Source organism: Melozone crissalis, unplaced genomic scaffold (genome assembly GCF_028551555.1).
Source record: "Melozone crissalis strain CALT ecotype California unplaced genomic scaffold, PUWL_Pcris_2 ptg000068l_1, whole genome shotgun sequence".
Lineage (NCBI taxonomy): Eukaryota > Metazoa > Chordata > Aves > Passeriformes > Passerellidae > Melozone > Melozone crissalis.
In genome coordinates this window covers 307,717-326,790 of record NW_026535846.1, presented here as the reverse complement: position 1 = coordinate 326,790, position 19,074 = coordinate 307,717, and positions in this window count along the sequence as shown.

Genomic DNA, 19,074 nt, shown 5'->3' with positions numbered 1-19,074 from the left:
TCCCTGCACTGGCTCAGCAGGTGCCTGGATACCACCAGCAGGGCACTGGGACCGTGTTTGCTCAAGTCCAGACACTCCAGGACCTGAAAGGCACAGGGCAGTGATGGGGGAGCTGGCCGGCAGGAGCCCAGAGCCTCATAGGGCCAGGCCCAGGCAGCAGCAGTGGGTGTGGGCAGCCTCCCAGGCGGCTGCAGCTACGGGAGGCCCAAGAGCTGGAAGGCAGCTCAGCCAGGCAGCGCTGGCCATCAGGCTCACCTCCACAAAGAACGCCAGGGCAGGCAGATGCCAGCGGGGCTGCTTCCCGAGGAGCAGGCTGAGCAGGTGTGAGGCCATGTGGGGACACAAGGGGCTCAAGCCACGGTGCATCTCCCTGGCATGGGAAAAAGGCACCAAGGCCCTGAGCCGGGCAGGCAGACCTCTCCCAGGCGTGGTCTCACAGAGGTCTGATCTTTCTCCAGCACTCTGCAAGGGGACATGGGGCCCTTGGGAGGCGGCTGCTGCTGGGCATCCTCCTCTCCCAGCCTTTCCCAGTCTGCTCGGCTCTCCCTCGCTGACAAGGGCTCTCGCTTACAGCCCCAGGGACTGTGTGGGGCACTCTGGGCAGGGAGCACAAATGCTGACGGTGGCGGCGGGGCATAGGAGATCTCACCTGGCCAGCAGATCTGCTGCATAGTGCTGGGTGTCGGCACAGAGCAGCTTCTCCCAGACCCGCTTGTTCTCCAGAGCCACCAGCTTCTTGTCAAAGCCCAGGCGGGAGAGCAGAGCCTTCATGGTCTGCACTGCAAACCTGCATGCCGAGCAAAGGCCAGGTCACTCTGGGAGCGCTGGCCCTGGCCACGAGGGCGTGGGAAGGACAGGGCGACTGGCACCTGTGGGGATGGCAGGGAAGGCCGTGTTCTTCCCGGCACGCTCTCCAGAATCTCCCAGTTTCAATGTCCCCTGGCATCTGCTCTGTGGTGGTGAAAATTTGCAAGAGCAGAGCCACAAACAGTTGGGGAGAATGAAGCAGAATGGCACAGTGCCACTCACACATGGGAGCAATCCTCCACAGCACCAGAGTTGCCTGCAAGAGACAAAGCAGCCTGAGGCAGCGCTCAGTGCCAGGGTGTCTATGAGGCAGGGCCCGAGAGGAGACGCAGGGGGAGCACGCGGCCTGCTGCCCCTGAGCCTGCCCCTTGGCCAGCTTTGAGCCCAGGCAGGGAGCTGCAGGCTAGGGAGAGCAGGGAGAGGTGCTGGAGAGGCAACCAGGAGGGCGAGCAAAGACCAGCTCCAGAAACTCACAGCCAGGGCAAAGACAGCCTTGTCTCCGCAGGAGAAGCTGCCATAGGGCGGCTGCTCCTCCATGGCAGAGAGCAGCGCTCGAAGCACCTCCTGGGCGGCCACTCCGGACGTGCCAATGGCTCTCCACATCAGCGCGGCGGCTCTGTGTGAGCAGAGCTGTGCGTCAGCACCGTGCCCCGTGCGGCTGCGTGGGGCTGGGTGACAGAGCCCCAGTGCCCTGAGGGGCAGAGAGGGAGCATGGCAGAGGCTCAGGAAACAGAGGGGCCCGAGGCTCCCGCAGCTCTCTGCCTGTCTGGCAGAGCCCACTGGACAGGCTGTACAGGGTGAGGGGCCCTATGGGCCGGTGAGCACTGAGCTCTTGAGGCACTTGTGCTCCATACCTGTCACACGTTGGGGCACAGCATAGGAGGCTCATCACCACTTGAACAGGGTGTTCCTCTGTCAGGTTCAGAATCTCCATTTGCAGCCTGGCATCCACGGTGACACAGGACGCCAGTCTACGGAGAATATCCCTGACCATGGCTTGCACCTGGAGGACGCGGCGTGGGGAAGACTTGGAGTGCTGTCCAAGGGAGCAACTTGCCCAGCTTCCCCGAAGAAGTGCTTGCCTTCCCACCCCACTGTAATGGCCTCAAAGGCTGAGGGGGTCCAGCGGATGTAGCTTGAGGAGCCACATGATCCTGGGAGGCCTTCAGCCCTGGCCCCAGTTTGCTTAGCTGTGGAGAGCTTTGTTCAGACATGGCTTATAGAAAAAGGCCATGATCACATACAGCTGGTTAAAAAGTAAAAGGCAGCTGTAACCAGCAAGTTCTCAGGCTTTTCCTTAAAAACAATAAATACCTTGTCCTTGGCTAAGTTATGAGAAAAACATGGTGGAAAACATGGAGTCCTTGAAGGGTGCTCAATAACAAGTCAACAGCAGGATCAGAAAAACAAGTATTAGCCTCAACAAGAAACCACAGGTATTGACAACAAAGGAGGGGTTGGTGTGTAATCTGTAACCAGTGATGAGCTCGGGTTTTGCAATATGTATGAACTTAATTAACACTACTATAAAAGTGTGTAAGCTGGATCAATAAATCTGAGATCGATGCTCATCAATCGGATGTGTGCTCGTTCTCCCTTCACTTTCGTCACTTACCTGCTGTGGAGAAGCAGCATGCTTCTGGAAAACCTCCAGAGTGGGTGCAGGAGCCACGGTCAGTGTGGGCTTGGCCTGAGTGTCTGGCATGCCCTGAGCCTGGGTGTGGGTGATGGCCATGCCCTCAGTCAGGGCCATGCCAGCCTCCGCCCAGCCCTGGGCTGTGTCCTGCTCAGAGGCTGCTGCGAGCTCCGAGGACGCTGAGATGGCAGCAGCCTCTGCCCGCAGCTGGCCAGGCCTGGAGTCGGGCTGGGCCGTGCCCTTGGTGCCGGTGCCACGGGTCTTTGTGCGGCCCAGGTGCAGAAACCTCCGCAGTGTCTGCAGCAGAAGGAGGGAGGGAGGGGAGGGACGTTCCATGGCCTGCTCCAAGCGCAGGGATCAACCAAGCAGCACCAGTAGGCCCGGCCCAGGTGGGGATGGCCGCAGGTACCTGCGCTGTTCTGTGGAAGCGGCCACGGGTGGGCTCCTGCTCTTGAGTTGGGTCCCTGGCTGCATCTGTTAAAGAGCAAGCGCAGCCAGAGGTGAGGGGCTGCGGGAGAGGCTGGAGAACACAGCCCAGCCCTGCGCTCCCCAGGCAGGGACAGCCCCACGGGAGCCCAGGGGATGGAGCACGGCAATTCAGGGGCGCAGCCCCGGTCTCTCTCCCATCCCGTCCATGGGCATGTCCACAGGGATGGGATGGGATGGGATGGGATGGGATGGGATGGAATGGGATGGGATGGGGTGGGACAGGGCCAGGCCAGCTGCAGGCACCGGCCCAGCAGCCCAGCTCCACCACTCACCGTCCTGCAGCATCTGCAACTTCTCTGGCTCTTCAGGCTTCTGCACTGGGGCAGCTGCAGGGCCTTTGCTTTTCTTGCCCCGAAGCCCCTTGAACAGACTGAGCAGTCCGCCCGCCATCCTGCTGTCTAACCTTTCAAATGCCTTGGCAAAGGCCCGCGTCAGCAAGGGCTGCAGTCTTGCCTTGAAGGCACCTGCAGCAGAGGAGCCTCAGAAAGGTGAGAGGACAGTAAGTCCTGCACTCAAGGGCTCCTGCCACAATGACAGGAGACTCCTGGCAAACAATGGAGGTCACCAAGTCCCACGGCCTGGCCACGAGGGCACCAGCTGCACGGATGGGAGATGCCTCGGAAAAGCTCCGAGTCACCAAATGCCGAGGTCTGGCCGTGAGGCCAGCCACAGGAGGAATGCCTTGGAAAAGCTCCAGGTCAGCAGCCAACGAGCTGACTGTGCAGGGTCGCCTCACAGCACCGCTCTGTCACCTCCTGTCCCGTTGCGTGCACTGAGCACTGTGGCGTGGCTGTGTGGCTGCCAGCCCCTATGTCAGCGCGTGTCACAAAGGGCTGCCAAGACACGGTGTCCCTTTCGGTTCCACAGGGAACCTGCTGCACCGTGTCACAAAGGGACATGCTGCCACGTGCCCTGGGGCCAACCACTCCCCACCCAAGGTGCCCCCGCTTGGAAGGAATCCATTGCCCCAAATGTCTAACACAGCCCTGGACACACCAAGAGCTGCCAAGTGCTCGGGGAAGGACTCTCCACGGGGCCCGCACAGCCCAGCTCGCTGCTGGCCCTGAAGCAGAGCAGCTTCCAGCAAGCAAGAGGCAAATGCATCTTGCCAAGAGTTAAAACACAGCAGATAGGGAAGATGGCATGAATGTGCATAAAGGCCTTTGAATTCACAGGTCTCTGAGAGGCATTTGGGGCTCTTGGCTGGACAGAGATGATCCCCCTCTGTCCTGTGCTCAAAGGGGGGGGACACACCCTGCCGCTGGTGCTTGCCTTGGTCTCTGCAGGCCCAGGCAGATTGCCAAAGCTGCTCTTCACAGCCTTCTCCCTTGCCATGCCCCTCTGCCAAGTGCAAGGGGCCTCAAGGATGGAAAGGAGCGCAAGGAGCCAAAGGGAGACAGCTGCACCTAGCTCACTAGAGGCTCCTGGGGAAGCACTTTGCTTGAGAAGCAAGCCCCTCTCTTCCAAAGGCATTTCCCCAAATGTGTCCATTTCCCAGGGAACACCAACACACACTTAAGAAACCCTGGCAAGGCTCAATTACTTCTGCACCTTGTAGCACAGGCACTCCAGCTCGAGCTCATCTTCCTTCTCCCGAGCCTGTTTCTTCGTGTCCATTGTGGCACGCAGCCCCAGACCCCCTATAAACAAGAGCTGCCCGCTGCCCCTTCAAGTGCCCAAGCTCCTGCCTGCGCTCACGACAGCAAAACCAGGCTGTTCCCAGGCAAGGAGCAGAGCCCTGTTCCCACAGGAAGCTCTCGTGACCCCCTTCCCCACAGTGCAAGCGGCACTTCTGCCTGCCTGCCTGCCCAGAACGCTCTTGGCACAGCAGAGCACAAGCTGGCTGGCTCTGGGCTCAGCACAGCCCAAACACAGGCACGGGAAGACACAGCTGCGGCTGTTTTGCAGCCATGCCCCAGAGGGATGGGATTAGGCCCCTGCCTCTGGTCTCACTGCCCTCTTCCTGTCCCTGTGTAGGGATGGAGCATTGCTGTGCTTTCAGGAAGCTCTTTGTGGAAACTTCTGCCATTGCAAGCTCCTTTGCCCTCCGTGGATGCCTGCACTGGAATCCCTCATGGCTGGGTTCAGAGCACACTCAAGCTGGCTCTTCTACAACTCAGAGTCCTTGTCCCCTTCAGCGTGCTCAGTATGCCCTTTAAGTCCACGCCGCTGTGCAACTGGAGCAGCGGGACAGGGACCTTTGCAGCCTGAGCTGCCCTTGTTCCTCTCTGTCCGTGCCCAGAACACAGCAGGCAGGAGAAGGGCAGCAGGGCCCTGCGTGTCTCCGGGCTCAGGTTTTGTGTCACTTCAGCTCCATGGATATGCGGTTCAAGTGAAAAACCCAAACAGTTTATTAATGGAAAGCGAAGGTAAGGGGTGAGCTGGGAGGCAGAAAAGGGGATGGGCAGGGCCTGAGGTCTGCAGGGAGGGAGGTGCCAACAGGGAGAGAGATGGCAGGAGCTGCTGGGGCTTCACACAGGATCAGCTCTGAGTAGCCAGAGCCGTGCTGGAACTGCAGCTGGTCCCTTCTGCTCTGTAGATTCTCCCATCTTTGATGGGCACTGGAAATCATCGAAGGAGGCCGGTATAGGTACATCTGATGCAGGAGACAAATGAAGTTATGCAGATCTTCCTTTGAATTTCAGCTGAACCCATGTGTTCATGCAGGATGGGCTCTCATCTTCCCTGAGGGCTTGAAGAGTTGGAAGAGAGAGGAACAGAGCCACGGTCAGAGGCCGGATTGAGGGAATCCAAGGAAAGCCTCCTGCCAGGGCCATCCCAGCCAGCTCTTGCCATGGCCAGGAGGGAGCGGGAGACAAGGGCTTCAGCCAGAGGGTACTGGCCACAGACCCCCCGTGTCCCCGAAAGTTCTCCGGGCTGTGCCCCCACCACCCTTGGTCTGCACAGGCAGCAGAGCCCTCCGCTGCCCGGGCACGGATTGTAGCTGCAGAGCCGGGATTTGCAGCTGCCCCCACACCCCTGGCAGTGCTCGCTGCCACGTGGCTGCCCTGACTCACCCTCAGTGAGGACCTGGAGCTCCTCCTGCTGCCCCATTACGAGCACTCCGGCCACCCCGGCAAGACAGAGCATGTGGCGGCGCCAGGCGGCACAGCTGCCCGACACGGGCTCTGCCAGCCCTGCGGCCGCACGCTCTCCTGGCGGGCAGGGCTGCTGCCGGGCCCTGCTGCCCGCTGCCGCCCCAGGGCACGGCTGTGGGAGGGCGGCGGCAGCAATGCCCAGGGCGGGCGGGGCTGCAGCGGCCGGGGCGCGGCTCCTGCTGTAGCCGGGGCAGCAGCCGGGCCGGTGGCAGGGAGGGGCGCAGGGCTGCCGGCTCACCCATGAGCCTGACGGCAGCCTCTCGTAGGGGCCTCTGTGGGCTCTGCAGGTGCGGCAGGGCCCAGCGCAGGTGCTCAGCCGCTCGGCTCTCGTCCTGCAGCAGCTGCGGGGAGCGCCGGCAGGGAAGGCTCGACGCGGGCTCTGCCCCTGGGCAGAGTACTATACAGTAAACAGTACTATAATGTTAGAAATGAGAAGCTTGACTAGGTCATTATTCAAGCAGTAATCAATTTATTAATTATTCTGGTAAAGTATGAGCAATACAGCGCTGAGTACAGTGCGGGAAGTTTTCCCTCCAACTGCACACGGATAGTTGAGGCTTACCAGTATTTATAGGGGCATTCATAAGCTTTCTCAGCAGTTTCTAGTCCAAATTTTTTGCTCATCAGTAGTTTCTTTTCCCAATTTTTACATCACAATTCTATACAGTATTGTGATTATTTTTTCTCAGGATGTATCCCAGAAAAGGAATATCCCAGGTGGTGGGGGGTCCAACTTCTGAACGAAGAAAGAAGTCTCCCAGCTGGTGGGGTCCAGATTCCAGACATGGCTTTACCTTTTGATTGCATGGACTATAAATCTCACAACAGCGATGTCCAGCTTCCCTTGGTCAAAATCGTTAGTCCTTGCGTTGATATTCATATTCATTCCTCAAGCTGCTTTTCACTGTTTTGTCAAGGCCTGAGATAGGCATATTTCCTTTTTATATATTCTAAAGCTATAGTTTCAAAGATCCTTACTACAAGCAATATTCTGAAATTATACTTCAAAAGGTTATTATTGCAAAACTCTTGAAGGCTTAGCTACAAGCAGAAAGTTCCTGTCAAAAAGCAACATCCTCAAAGCTTTAATTCAAATGCTTCTAAATCAACTTAAGACTTATAAAAGCTAATTAGGAACAAAGGAAAGGTTCAAAGGCCTTCTTCCATGCTTTGCTTTCCTCAGTTATATTAGAATTCGTCTTTATAAGTGTCCCATGGTTGGTTTCCACACATATCAAAATCACAAATACACACGTTGCCTGTATGTACCTGACACAAAATACAGCTTTGTATTTGAAAAAAGGAGAGAAAGGAGAGCGATTTAGAAAGATGCATCACCAATTGCCTGAATTGTTTCTCATCTTGCAGATCTGCACTTGCTGGGGAGCCTGATTTTACACCAAGGACCTGGGGAACCATTCCCAGCAATTGGGAAAATCCGAGATTGTCAACCCACTCATAGATGAGGTCTCCAAATTTGCCTCGAAAGTGGGTCCAGCTTTTATAGGCCAACATGAGCAAGTCCAAGTGACTCGATGATATTTTTCGGCCCAGGAAGCCCTGCAGCTGATGGCACACTTCACAATCAGCAGGGGACACAGCTCGGCCAAAGCCCAGACCTCTGCTGGGAGCCTTTCTCCTCAAATACCCTTCAGACAAACCTCCATGCAAGTCAGTTGGGAAAGCTTCTTCAAATGATCCATTTCTGGCACATGACTACACAGGGTTATGGGAAAGATTCTAAAACAGCTGCTGTGGAGTCAAAGAGCCAGCACTAAGAGCCCTTGTCATCTCTTTGTAGCTAAATCCCACTTTGGGGGATTTGAGGGAGTTTGGAACAAGCTAGAGAGCAGACCTCTGAGTGTTTTAGATGATGCCATTGCTTTTTCTTCTCTGCTACATAGACAGGAAGGGTGAGTTTGGCTCACATCTCCACCGCATGGCTCACAAGGCCAAAACACTTGTAGTTACAAGAGCTTTGAAGGATTTCTTTCTTCTTCTTCAAGAAGACACTGCCAACAAGAATATTTATGTTTTGCAGCCAATCCTTCAATATTTCGTCTTAGGGGCTCATGCTACAGTGTAAGCTTCCTTAGCCAATCATGTTATGACACACAAACCTACAGCACTGCATCCTAAGCTTCTTGTTTACAACTGTAACTACTTTTATTTTTTCTAGATCTTCAGCCCTAAAACTCTAAACTTTCCTCCACTTCAACCTTCCTCCCCGTCTCTCTGCTATAATAAACTAGAAATCCACATTCTCGCTTCTAGCACCTAAGTTTGGAAGCCCTTTCCAAGGTCTCCGATCAAATCCTGTGTTTAATTCTAAGCTTTGCTGACAAGACCAAAGGTCTGAGATTTCCCTGCATTTGAGTTTCCATCAACACTGATGCTGTTAGTTCCAGAGTGCCCAGGATCCCTCTTGCAAGTCAACTCTGGCAGGAACAAGGCGGGCAGCTGCCAGGGGGCTGCTTGTGGCCTCTGCCAGCCCATTGCTCAGGGCTTGCCAGCACCCCAGCCCCTCAGGGGCTGCCCCAGCCCGGCCAAGCTGTCCGGCAGCAGTGCCGCAGCCCCACAGCAGCTGCAGAGCAGCCCCATCCAGAGGCACCTGGGAGCCCTCAGCAAGGCAGCCAGCAGCACACGGGCAGGAGGATACAGACGGTGGTTCCTTCCTGGCACAGGGCTTGCGGCCATCTCCAGGCACCGCTCTGGCAGGGATCCCTGCAGCCCCGGCCCCTGCCCACCTGCTCTGTCACCAGCACAAAGGCTTCAGCAGAGCCACCACAGGACAAGGGGCTTCTGGCCATTTTCCCTTTCCCACTGCATGCCTGGGCAGCTTGCTGAGCCAGGATACCCTTCTCCCCCTCTTCCCCTATGCCCTGCAGACCCTGGGTAGCAAAAGAAAGCTCCTGGGAGTCTGTGTATTATAACGCACTCTATATTCATATACTAAAGAAAAAAAAACAAAAAGAAGAAAAGAACAATCTTAAAGAAATGGAAAATTCCAGCTGGCTCAGGTGGCCCCAGCAGACAGAGCCTCTGGCATCAGGTCTCTGCAGAGCGGCAGCAGCGCAGCCAGCAAAGCCCCAACAGAGGAGGCCGTGTCCTCCATGCCCTGCGGAGCTGATCTTGCAGCCTCTGGAAGAGGGAATATCGCTCACTCTTGCAGTGCCTGGAGGACATACAGTGTTTCTAGTGCCATGTCCGACATGGCACTGCTGATGTCCTCTGTCAGTGGTTCAAGGGCTGCAAGAGAGAGGGACAGAGCCATGGTCACATCTCGGATCTGCAGGGGGCCAAGGAGTGCCCCCTGCCAGGGCCATCCCAGCCGGCTCTAGCCGTGGCCAGGAGGGAGCAGGGACCAAGGGCACCGGCCCGAAGCAGCTGGCCACGAATCCCCAAGGTGGCCCTGAAATCTCTGTATGCTCTGCCCACGCCGCCCCATGTCTGCACAAGGAGCAGAGCCCTCTGCTACTGGGGCAGGGCTTTCAGCTACTCCGGCAGCCCCCACTGTCAGCCCGCTGCCCTCATTCACTCACCAGTACAGATCAGCTGCAGCTCTTGCTGCTGCCCCCTCAGGTGCCACCCGGCCACGCCTGTGAACACAGAGCCTGTCACAGCCCCAGCGGCACAGCTCCCTGCCAGCGGTGCTGTCGGCGCTGTAGCCACACGGGCTGCTGGCCCGGCAGGGCTCAGCCCGGCCCTTGCCGCACGCTGCCGCCCCAGGGCACGGCTGCCAGAGGGCGGCAGCAGAAATGCCCAGGCCAGGTGGGGCTCCACGGCACCAGGCCGGGCTGGCGCTGCCGGGGCAGCAGGCGGGCCGGGGAGGAGCCCGGGCTCAGGACTCACCCATGAACCTGACGGCCGCCTCTCGCAGGGACTCCTGTGGAGTCTGCAGGTAGTGCAGTGCCCTGCGCACGTGCTCAGCCGCTCGGCTCCTGTCCTCTGCCAGCTGCAGAGAGCGGCAGGAGGGAAGGGTTGGTGCGGGCTCAGCTCCTGGGCTGGGCGCTGCCGGCACCCATCGCCGGCCTCGCCTGCCTGCACAGCCCTGAGGCGCGGCCAGCAGCCGCTGGCCAAGGGCTCCCGAGGGGAGGGGCAGAGGGCCGGCTGCTGCCCGGGAAGCCATGGTGCCGCCCCGCAGCCCCGCCGGGCCGGGGCTCCATGGGCACCCAACTCAGGCCCACGGGAGCCTGGAGAAGAGCCCGCGCAGCCTCTGGCTGCAGCAGCGGGCACAGCTGCCAGCCCTGCACACTGAGCACCGCCCTCAGGGACCTTGGCCATGCTGAGGCTGGGGGGTCTCTGCTGTTCTTACCAGGCACTCCCCAAGGCTCTGATCCACGTGTAGCATTTGTTCTATATCCCTCCTCTTCAGGAATCTGGCTGAGGAATGCAGCGTTTCCCGGGAGGCCTGGAGAGGGACAGAGATGCACAGATGGCCCCACAGTCCAGGGCACAGGAGCATGCCAGTGGCACAGGCTGGAGGAGGCTGCAGCCCACAAGGTGCCCGGGCAGGAGGCAGCCCAAGCCCCTGCCAGGGGGACAGCAGCTGTGCACAAGTGCTGACCTCAGCAACCATCTGATTCTCATCATGGCAGTGGAAGTAGAGAGGGAGCAGGCTCTGGCGCACGTGGGACTTGAGGGCCTTTCTTCCCTCTTCTGTTAAGAAGTCCAGCATCTCTTGAAAGAGAGCCATGGAGCTCAGCTGCACCTGGATGTCATCCTGGATGAAAGGAAAGGGCAAAAGACCTGAGCATCAGCTGCTTCAGGCCCCCCAGGGCACAGGCGTGCATCTGCACAGGGCAACAAGGGTCCGGGCAGCAGCCAGTGGCTGTGGCTGTGGGCACAGAGCCTTACGCTGTCAAAGAGTGGCAGGAGTGCCTCAGCCAGCTGCAGGGCGATGGGGGTGGCTATTGGAGCACCATTATCCAGGAGCAAATATCTGAGTAGAAGAATGCTGATCCTGATCATGTCGCTGTCATTTTCCTCCAGGAGCTCCACAAGACTTTCAGTCAGGCTCTGCATTTTTTCAGCCTGTGCAGAAGACGACTTTGTGAAAGGCCGCCCTGCTGCCGTAGGGCCCAGAGGCCAAAGGCCTGTCCCGAAGCACTGGGGCAGGGAAGCAGGAGAGATGGGAAGAGCTGCCCCAGCGGCCGAAGCCCAGGCAAGGCCGAGCGACTGCGTTGCCCGGCCCCACGCTGCCTGCACGGCTTCGGCCACTGCCCCCTTCTCACCATCAAGGGATTCTTGCCCAGCACTACGAGGCCTCGGATTGCCAAGTAACGCCTGGCCATGTGCTCGCTCTGCAGGTTCTGTGCCAGGATCTCCAGGACACTGTCACTGCATTCCCTCAAATCCAGGCACTCGAGGACCTGAAAGGCACAGGGCAGTGACAGGGGAGCCGGCTGGCAGGAGCCCAGAAGCGCACAGGGCCGGGCCCAGGCAGCAGCACAGGGCACGGGCACTGTCCTGGCAGCTGTGGCTGCCAGAGGCCAGAGGGCTGGGAGGCCGCTCAGCCAGGCAGCGCTGGCCTTGAGGCTCACCTCCACAAGGAATGCCAGGGCAGGGAAATCCCAGTATGGCATCTCTTTGCCGAGCAGGGCGAGCAGGTAGAATGCCACCGCGGAACAAAAGTGGATGGCTAAGCGGCGAATTTCTCTGAAGAGGGGAAAAAGGAAACAAGAGCCTGATGCAGTGGGGCAAACCTCTCCCAGGCGTGACTCACCCAGTTCTCATCTTTCCCCAGCACCCTTCCAGCAAGGGGACGTGGGCCGTTTGGGAGTTGGTTGCTGATGGGCAGCCTCCTCTGCCAGCCTTTTCCAGCCTGCTTGGCCGTCCCTCAGTGCCAAGGCCCTCTGACCCATGGCCACCACGGACACTTTATAGGGCACCTGGGCACAGGGCAGCAATGTCAGAGGCAGTGGGGAGAAGGGGGTCTCACCTGGCAAGCAGAGCCACGGCAAAGTGGTGAGTGTCAAGAGAGAGCAGCGTGTCCCAGGCATACCTGCGCTCCATTGCCACCACCACATCCTCGCAGCGGAGAAGGCAGAGCAGGGACTTGAGGGTGCGCACAGCAAACCTGTGTGCACAGCAAAGCCCAGGTCACACTGGCAGCACTGGCTCCTTGGCAGGCCACGTGGCAGGGACAGGAGGAGTGGCATGGAGCACCTGTTGGGGCTGGTGGCAAGGCCGTGCTCTTCCTGGCATCCCTTCCAGAAGGTGTCGACCTCCTCTGGCATATCCAGAGTGCTGAAGAAGACTTGGAATAGCAGATGCACAAATAGGTGGGGGAAATACACCTTCAAGATCCGTGGGAGACAGGGCACCTGGAGGATCTTCCACGTCACCACAGTTGCCTGCAAAGGACAAAGCCCCCCGAGACAGCGCTCAGTGCCGAGGTGTGTGTGTGGCAGGGCCCGAGCGTGGCAGGGAGAGGCCAGGAGAGAGCATGGCAGGGGGAGCACGGGGCCTGGTGGGCCTGAAGCTGCCCCTGGGCCAGGTTTCAGGCCAGCGCCTGAGGCAGGGAGATGCAGTGGGGGAAGGAGGATGGAGAGCTGCTGGAGAGGCAGCCTTGGGGCCTGCAAAGGCCGGTTGCAGAAACTCACAGCCAGGGCAAAGACAGCCGTTTCGTCCCCATTGGAGGTGCGGGTGCTGTACTCTGGCCAGCTGCCCAGCACATCCAGGAGGATCAGCTGCGCCAGCTCCGCAGTCCTGGCTGAGCCCATGATGGTCTTCCACATGGCCATGGCAGCTCTGTGGGGTTAGAGCTGTGTCTCAGGAGGGTCTCAGGAAGCACCAGGGGCAGCTTAGCCGGCTTCCATTTCTGCCTCTGCCCACTGCCCCCCTGCCAGCAGGAGGCAGACAGCCCAGCCCTGTGGGGACAGAGCCCTGAGAGGCGGCAAGGGAGCACGGCAGCAGGCTCAGGGGCTGGCCTGGCAGGGCTGGGAAAGGGAGCATCCAGAGGGCCCTGGAAGTCTCTGTTGCTCTGACACCTGGGGCAGGCTGTGCAGGGTGATGGGCTGGGGAGGCCTGAGCCCTGTGGGCAGGTGGGCCCCATACCTGTCACAGGACAGGGCCACACGCAGGAGCGTCATGACTGCATCATTTGGCTGTGCTTGGGTGAGATCCAGCAGGGTCTTGTCCAGCCTGTGCTCAGCAGAATCATTGGCCATGAGCCACTGGTGGATGTAGCTGACCATGGCAGGCACCTGGAGAAGGCACGGGGAGACTTGGAAAGCTGCCAGAGGGAGCAATGTTCCCAGCTTCCCCAGAGGAGTGCTTCCCTTCCCACCCCACTGCCATGTGGCCTGAAAGGCTCACAGCAAGCAGCATGCGTGGATTGGGAGGCCAAGCAATTAGTGGGAGGATCAAAGCCTGGCCCAGGCTGCTTACTTGCTTTGGAGTGTAAAAATCTTCCTCTACAAGCATACGCAGAAGGCCAGCACTGGTCTTGCTGAGGAAGATGGGCGAGTATGGTCTGAGGCCTATGCCCGTGGTGATGATCTCTTCCTCCTCAATTCTCTTGAGGAAGTTGCATACAAACTGTAGGAGAAGGGCAAGAAGCCGAGGATGTTGCATGAAGTGCTGCACACACGGTGCTGGGCTGAGCAGGGACAGCAGGCCCAGCCCAGGTGGGGGTGGCTGCAGGTACCTGCGCTGTTCTGCGGAAGCAGCCACAGCTGGACTCCTGCTCCTGTGTGCACTCCAGCTTGCTTTCCCACTCATTTTGCTGTGCTTCCCCTCAGCTAGTTTTGTGGGTATTTATGCAAAACAAATTTCTCCGTCCCTGAGCTGGAGAATCTCCTTCGGACACATCCCAGGTTGCAGCCCTGAGTCATGGGCTGTGCATCTCTGGGGCAGCAGAGCTCACTGCTGTTACTTTGCAGAATCTGTTGGTTATTCCCACCCCTGATTTTCATCCCCCAACCCCTGAAGGACCCGATCTTGCCCACCAAACTTCTCCTTTGCTGAGGAGAACCACAGAGCTGAGACAGGAGGGATGGAGGGCAGAATCCTCCAGCAACAGATGTAGGAGGGAAAGTTGTCCCATCTCCGTGGTGAGGACTTCTTGTGAGGAGGCTGAAGGAGAGAGAGAAGGGGAGAAAGGGAACCTGTTGGAGCAAGTCCAGAGGAGGCCACAAAAATCACAAAAAGGGCTAAAAAATCACAAAAGGAGCATCTCAGCTACAGAGACAGGCTGACAGAGCAGGGGGTGTTCAGCCTGGAGAAGGCTCTGGGAGACCTCAGAGCCTCTTCCAGTGCCTAAAGGGGCTCCAAAGGGCTGGAGAGGGGCTTTGGACAAGGATCTGGAGTGACAGGCACAAAGGGCAATGGCTTCAACCCGCCAGAGGTCAGGTTAGATTGGATATTGGGAAGAAATTCTTCCCTGTGAGGGTGGTGAGGCCCTGGCACATGCTGCTCAGAGAAGCTGTGGCTGCTCCATCCCTGGAAATGCTCAAGGCCAGATTGAAAAAACCTGCTCTAGTGGAAGGTGTTCCTGCCCATGGCAGGGGGTTGGAATGAAACATCCTTTAGGATTCTGTCCCAGCCAAACCAATCTATGATTCTGTGGTTCTAGGAAATGGAAGGTGGGAAGAGCAGCCCTGAAGCCAAAAGACCTGGCACTGCTGAGGAACAGAGATGGACTAAAGAAAGTAGAGCATGTGATGTGTGATGCTGATGGATGTTTGGCACAGGGTTTTTTTAGATCCCTTGTTGTCATGTCTGAGCTCCTGCCTGCCTATTTTGAGTGGCCCACAGTGGCTGCATGTACTTGCCCTGTTGCCTGTTTAGACTGGGGATTTGTGACACCCTTGCTCAAAATGTGGCAGCAGAAGTACCAAGGTCACAGCTCCTTTTGAAAGGGGGAGTTTTAGGATTTTTCCAAGAAAAGGGATTGCTATTAGATTGGGTGCTGTTAAATCAAAGAGGCCCATGGCTCACAAACTCCCTTTGTTCCTGCTTTCAGCACTCTGAAGCCTGGATAGATTGCATGACAGAGTGAAATAATCCATAAATAGAGCAACATGGTTTTGTATCTTGGCAAGGATGATGCTGCTGAACCATGCAAACTGACTTTGCTCTCTCTCCCTCAGTGCAGAGATCCTGTCTGGCTGCAGGGAAGGAGTGATGCCAGCTCTCCACAGTGCTGGGGGACACAGACAGCCCCTTCTCCCATCTCAAGTTGTGTGCTTCAGCAACCCCTGAACTGCCCTTGGCTTAGAAAGTGCACAATAATATCCTTCCCCAGCTGGAATCACCCTCACCTCACAGTACAACACCTCCCATGCTTGGATTCACAGAATCTCACAGTCCTTGAATGGTTTGGGTAGGAAGAAACATCAAGGTCATCCAATTCCAACCCCTTGGCATAAGCAGGATTCTTGGAAATTTGCTCTTCCTGTGGCTGAACTGCTGCAAGGGCCTTTGAGAGGAAATCATATCCTGTTCAACCAGCCCACTCTTGCAGCAAAAGGGGTTTGTCCTGCAGACTGTGTTATTTCTGAGGGAGGATGTAGCTCCAGTGCTGATGGAGGCTCCTGCTGCCAGCAGTGGTCAGGGAGAGCATGGCTGCTTCCCTCCCCTCTGGGCCTGAAGCCAGGCAGGAAGGGCTGGAGCCTGCAGCAGCACCAGCACTGCCAAACAGCACATTTTCAGTGTAGTGAAATGAAGAATGATCCTTCAAGAAACCAAGCAGGAAACTTGATTTTTCCAAGGAAACCATTGAAAGAATCAGCATCATCTTGTAGGCTGCTTTTGGCTGCATTAGATCACCATTTTCCTGGCCACAGAGAGGGGCCCAGGCAGAGTCTGAGCTGTCTCTGTCCATTCAATAAACATCAGTTTCTCTGTGTGTTTCCAGCCGGGCATGTGCAGTGAATGCTCCAAGAATAGCTCATGTCATGCTGATTTCATTCAGTGATGAGGAATAAAAACAGAAGCTCTGTAGTCAACATGAAATTAAGATTAATGGCTTTTCAGGTTGATTTCCTCTGTGTGAAACAAACCCCATATTGCGATTTGGCTATTTAATGTTTGCTCAATGTTAGTCATTAATAGCAACTTCTCCACATGCACAGGTCATTTGCTCACATATTTTGGAGTTTCTCTGATCTCAGCCTTGCACTGCTCTTGCTTTGTTTAGCCACAGGGGAAATCGTAGGATCACAGGATGGATTGTGCTGGAAGGGACCTTAAATGTCATCTATCCAACCTTCATGGCATTAAAATTTCTGGAGATAATCACCTGCCACCAGGGACCCAGCACAAAGGGGCAGAGAATGAGCCCAGCCCCTGCTGCTGGTGTTTGTCCTTGTCCCTGCATCCCAGAGGTGACTGGGAGGTGGCAATGGAAAGCCACCCAGGGCTCTCCCTGTGCTTTGCTTTGGCGTCTGCACCGAGGTTTAATTTGCATGTGCTAGGCTGGAAAACTGCTTCATCATCTGGTGAGTGTCAGCGATGCCACTGAGCCCTTCTGCCTGGGGATATCCCCCAGGAATTGTGGAGGATGAGCTGGAGACCAGGCTGGATGGGGCTCTGAGTACCCTGGTTAGTGGAAGGTGTCCCTGCCCATGGCAGGGGGTTGAAACTGGATGATCTTTAAGGTCCTTTCCAACCCAAACCATTCTGTGATTCTCTGAGTCTGTGAATTGTGGTTCTGTACTTCTGTGATTCAGTGATTCCATGATTCTGTGATTCCATGAGTCTGTGACTCTGTGAGTCTGTGAATCTATGATTCTGTGAGTCTGTGAGTCTATGATTCCATGATTCTGTGAGTCTGTGGTTCTGTGATTCCATGATTTTGTGAGTCTCTGATTCCATGATTCTGTGAGCTATTGGTTCTGACCTGCCCCATCCATCATGAAATGGTGTCCATCAGCCTCACACCCCAGCTCCTGGTCAGCGTGGATGAAGGAGCTCAGCTGGGTGTGGCCATGGCATGAAGGATCCTGCTGAACCCATCACATGGATAAAGGAAATTCAATTACATCTATAGGATTTCCATCAATGCTGAGCAGCAGGAGGCTGGGTCTCAGGGGAGACTTTTCATTGTGTTGAAATCTGACTTTGTTAGTTACCAGTCTCTGATCTCATTTGAGGGTTAAGGTTATGAAACAGAATCCTTATTTCTCTGATTTCCTTATCCAGCTGGTTTATTGAGTCTTGTCCAGGGAGTGGTTTGGACCTTAGAAATTCCCAAGTTGTCTCACACTTCTGGCATGAGCTGTGCAGAAGCATTGGAGCAAGGGGAGGTGATGGAGATATGCAGAAGTCCTGGTGAAAGACACAGCAAGAAATCATCTCAGGAAAACTGAAAATGAGGACAAAGGTCTTGCTGCCAAATTATAGCTTCTTTTACCCTCAAAGGGAACTCCCCCTTCCCACATGGGAAGCACCCACCCCAGGCAGCCAGGGAACATTGTGGTGGGGGCCTTTAGCAGTGACACCAGCCTTTGGTGCACCCCAGGCTGTTGACTTCCTCTTGGGGAAAGCTTCCCATCCTCTGTTTACTCAGGAAGCACCAAATTTGACGGCTGTAGGCAGTCAATAGAGCGCCTGGTTTTTATCTACACATCAAATTTACTTTCTTTTTTAAAGAGAAAATAGCCACTGAACAGCCCTTGAAGATTGGCGCTAGTGTCTAATTCCACTTGAAGAGCTTTGTTAGATAATTGCAGTATTTTTCTGAGAGAAAATAGAACAAACAAGGCTTGTAATTAAAAGCCATTCAGGCAGCTTTGATCCTTCTCTCTGCATCTTCACTTACCAAACACAAATGCCAACAAGGACTCATGGCAATATTTACAGTCACTATTTTTGGCCTTTGCCTTTAAATTAACTCCTCTTCCTTGCTTCCAGTCAAAAGAAGGGGGAGGGAGGGAAATGGTGCTTTTCAACAGGTGTTTCTTTAGAAAGATTATTTTGGAGGATCCCTGATATCATAGAATAATTAAGTTTAGAGAAGCTCAACGAGTCCAACTATCACACACTAGCCACACCACCACATTCACCACTACACTAAATGAAATGTCACACACAGAGGTTTTTTGAACACTTCCAGGGATGGTGACCCCACCACTGCCCTGGGAAGCCTTTTCCAGGGCTTGACCACCATTTTGGTGAAAAAAATATTTCTGATAATCTAATCAAACCTCTAAATACCTAAAAAAATCTAAAAAAAAAAATCTAAACATATTTCTAATATCTAATCAAACCTCCCCTGGCACAACTTGAGGCCATTTCCTCTCATCCTGTCATTCCACAATGACAAACCTGGAGCTCCTCTGGAGACCTCAGAGCTGCCATAGATCAAATTTATCATCCCAAAACTGCCTCCAGGCACAGCCTCAGCTGCAGTGGTGGTGTGGATGGGACAAGATCCACACACTCTGCCCTGGGCATGGACAGGGAGCTGCCAGGGCCATGTCCCACAGCCCACAGGGGATCCTCAGGTGAGCTCCTGACTCACTGGGAGAGGAATCCAGCCTGGGAAGTCCCAGCAGCAGGTGGGGATGTCAAACCTTGATGTGCTGAGACCCTCTGAAGGCACCAAACTGGGCTGGTTTCTCCCAGAATTGGCAGTACAGCCAGTGGGTTGTCATTTCATTGGGTTTATGGTGGGACCAACAGCGGCTCATCAGCACCCAGGAGCTCCCAGCAGTCCCAAGGAAACAAGGTGAGTGCTACAGGTGTCAGGTTGTACAGGGAAGGGACAAATTCTCTTCCTTGGCTTGATTTGAACACTGTCTTCTGGATATCCTTCTGCTTCTCATCTTTCACAGTCCAAGGTTTTGCTTATCCATGTTTAATTTTTATTTCCATATTTTCCTCACATCAAGATGCTTCTGAGAGCCACGCCTTCAACTCTCAGTGGGGTATTATTTCTTTTCTCACCCAAAAATCGTGACCAGCCTTGGGGAGGCAGTGTGAGACTGTGTAAGACCCAGGGGACTGGAGCTTCCCGGGAGAACAAGCTGCAGCACGGCTCGGATGAGGACAATTGATCCAAACAGACAATATTGCTGCGGCATGAAGATTTAAAAA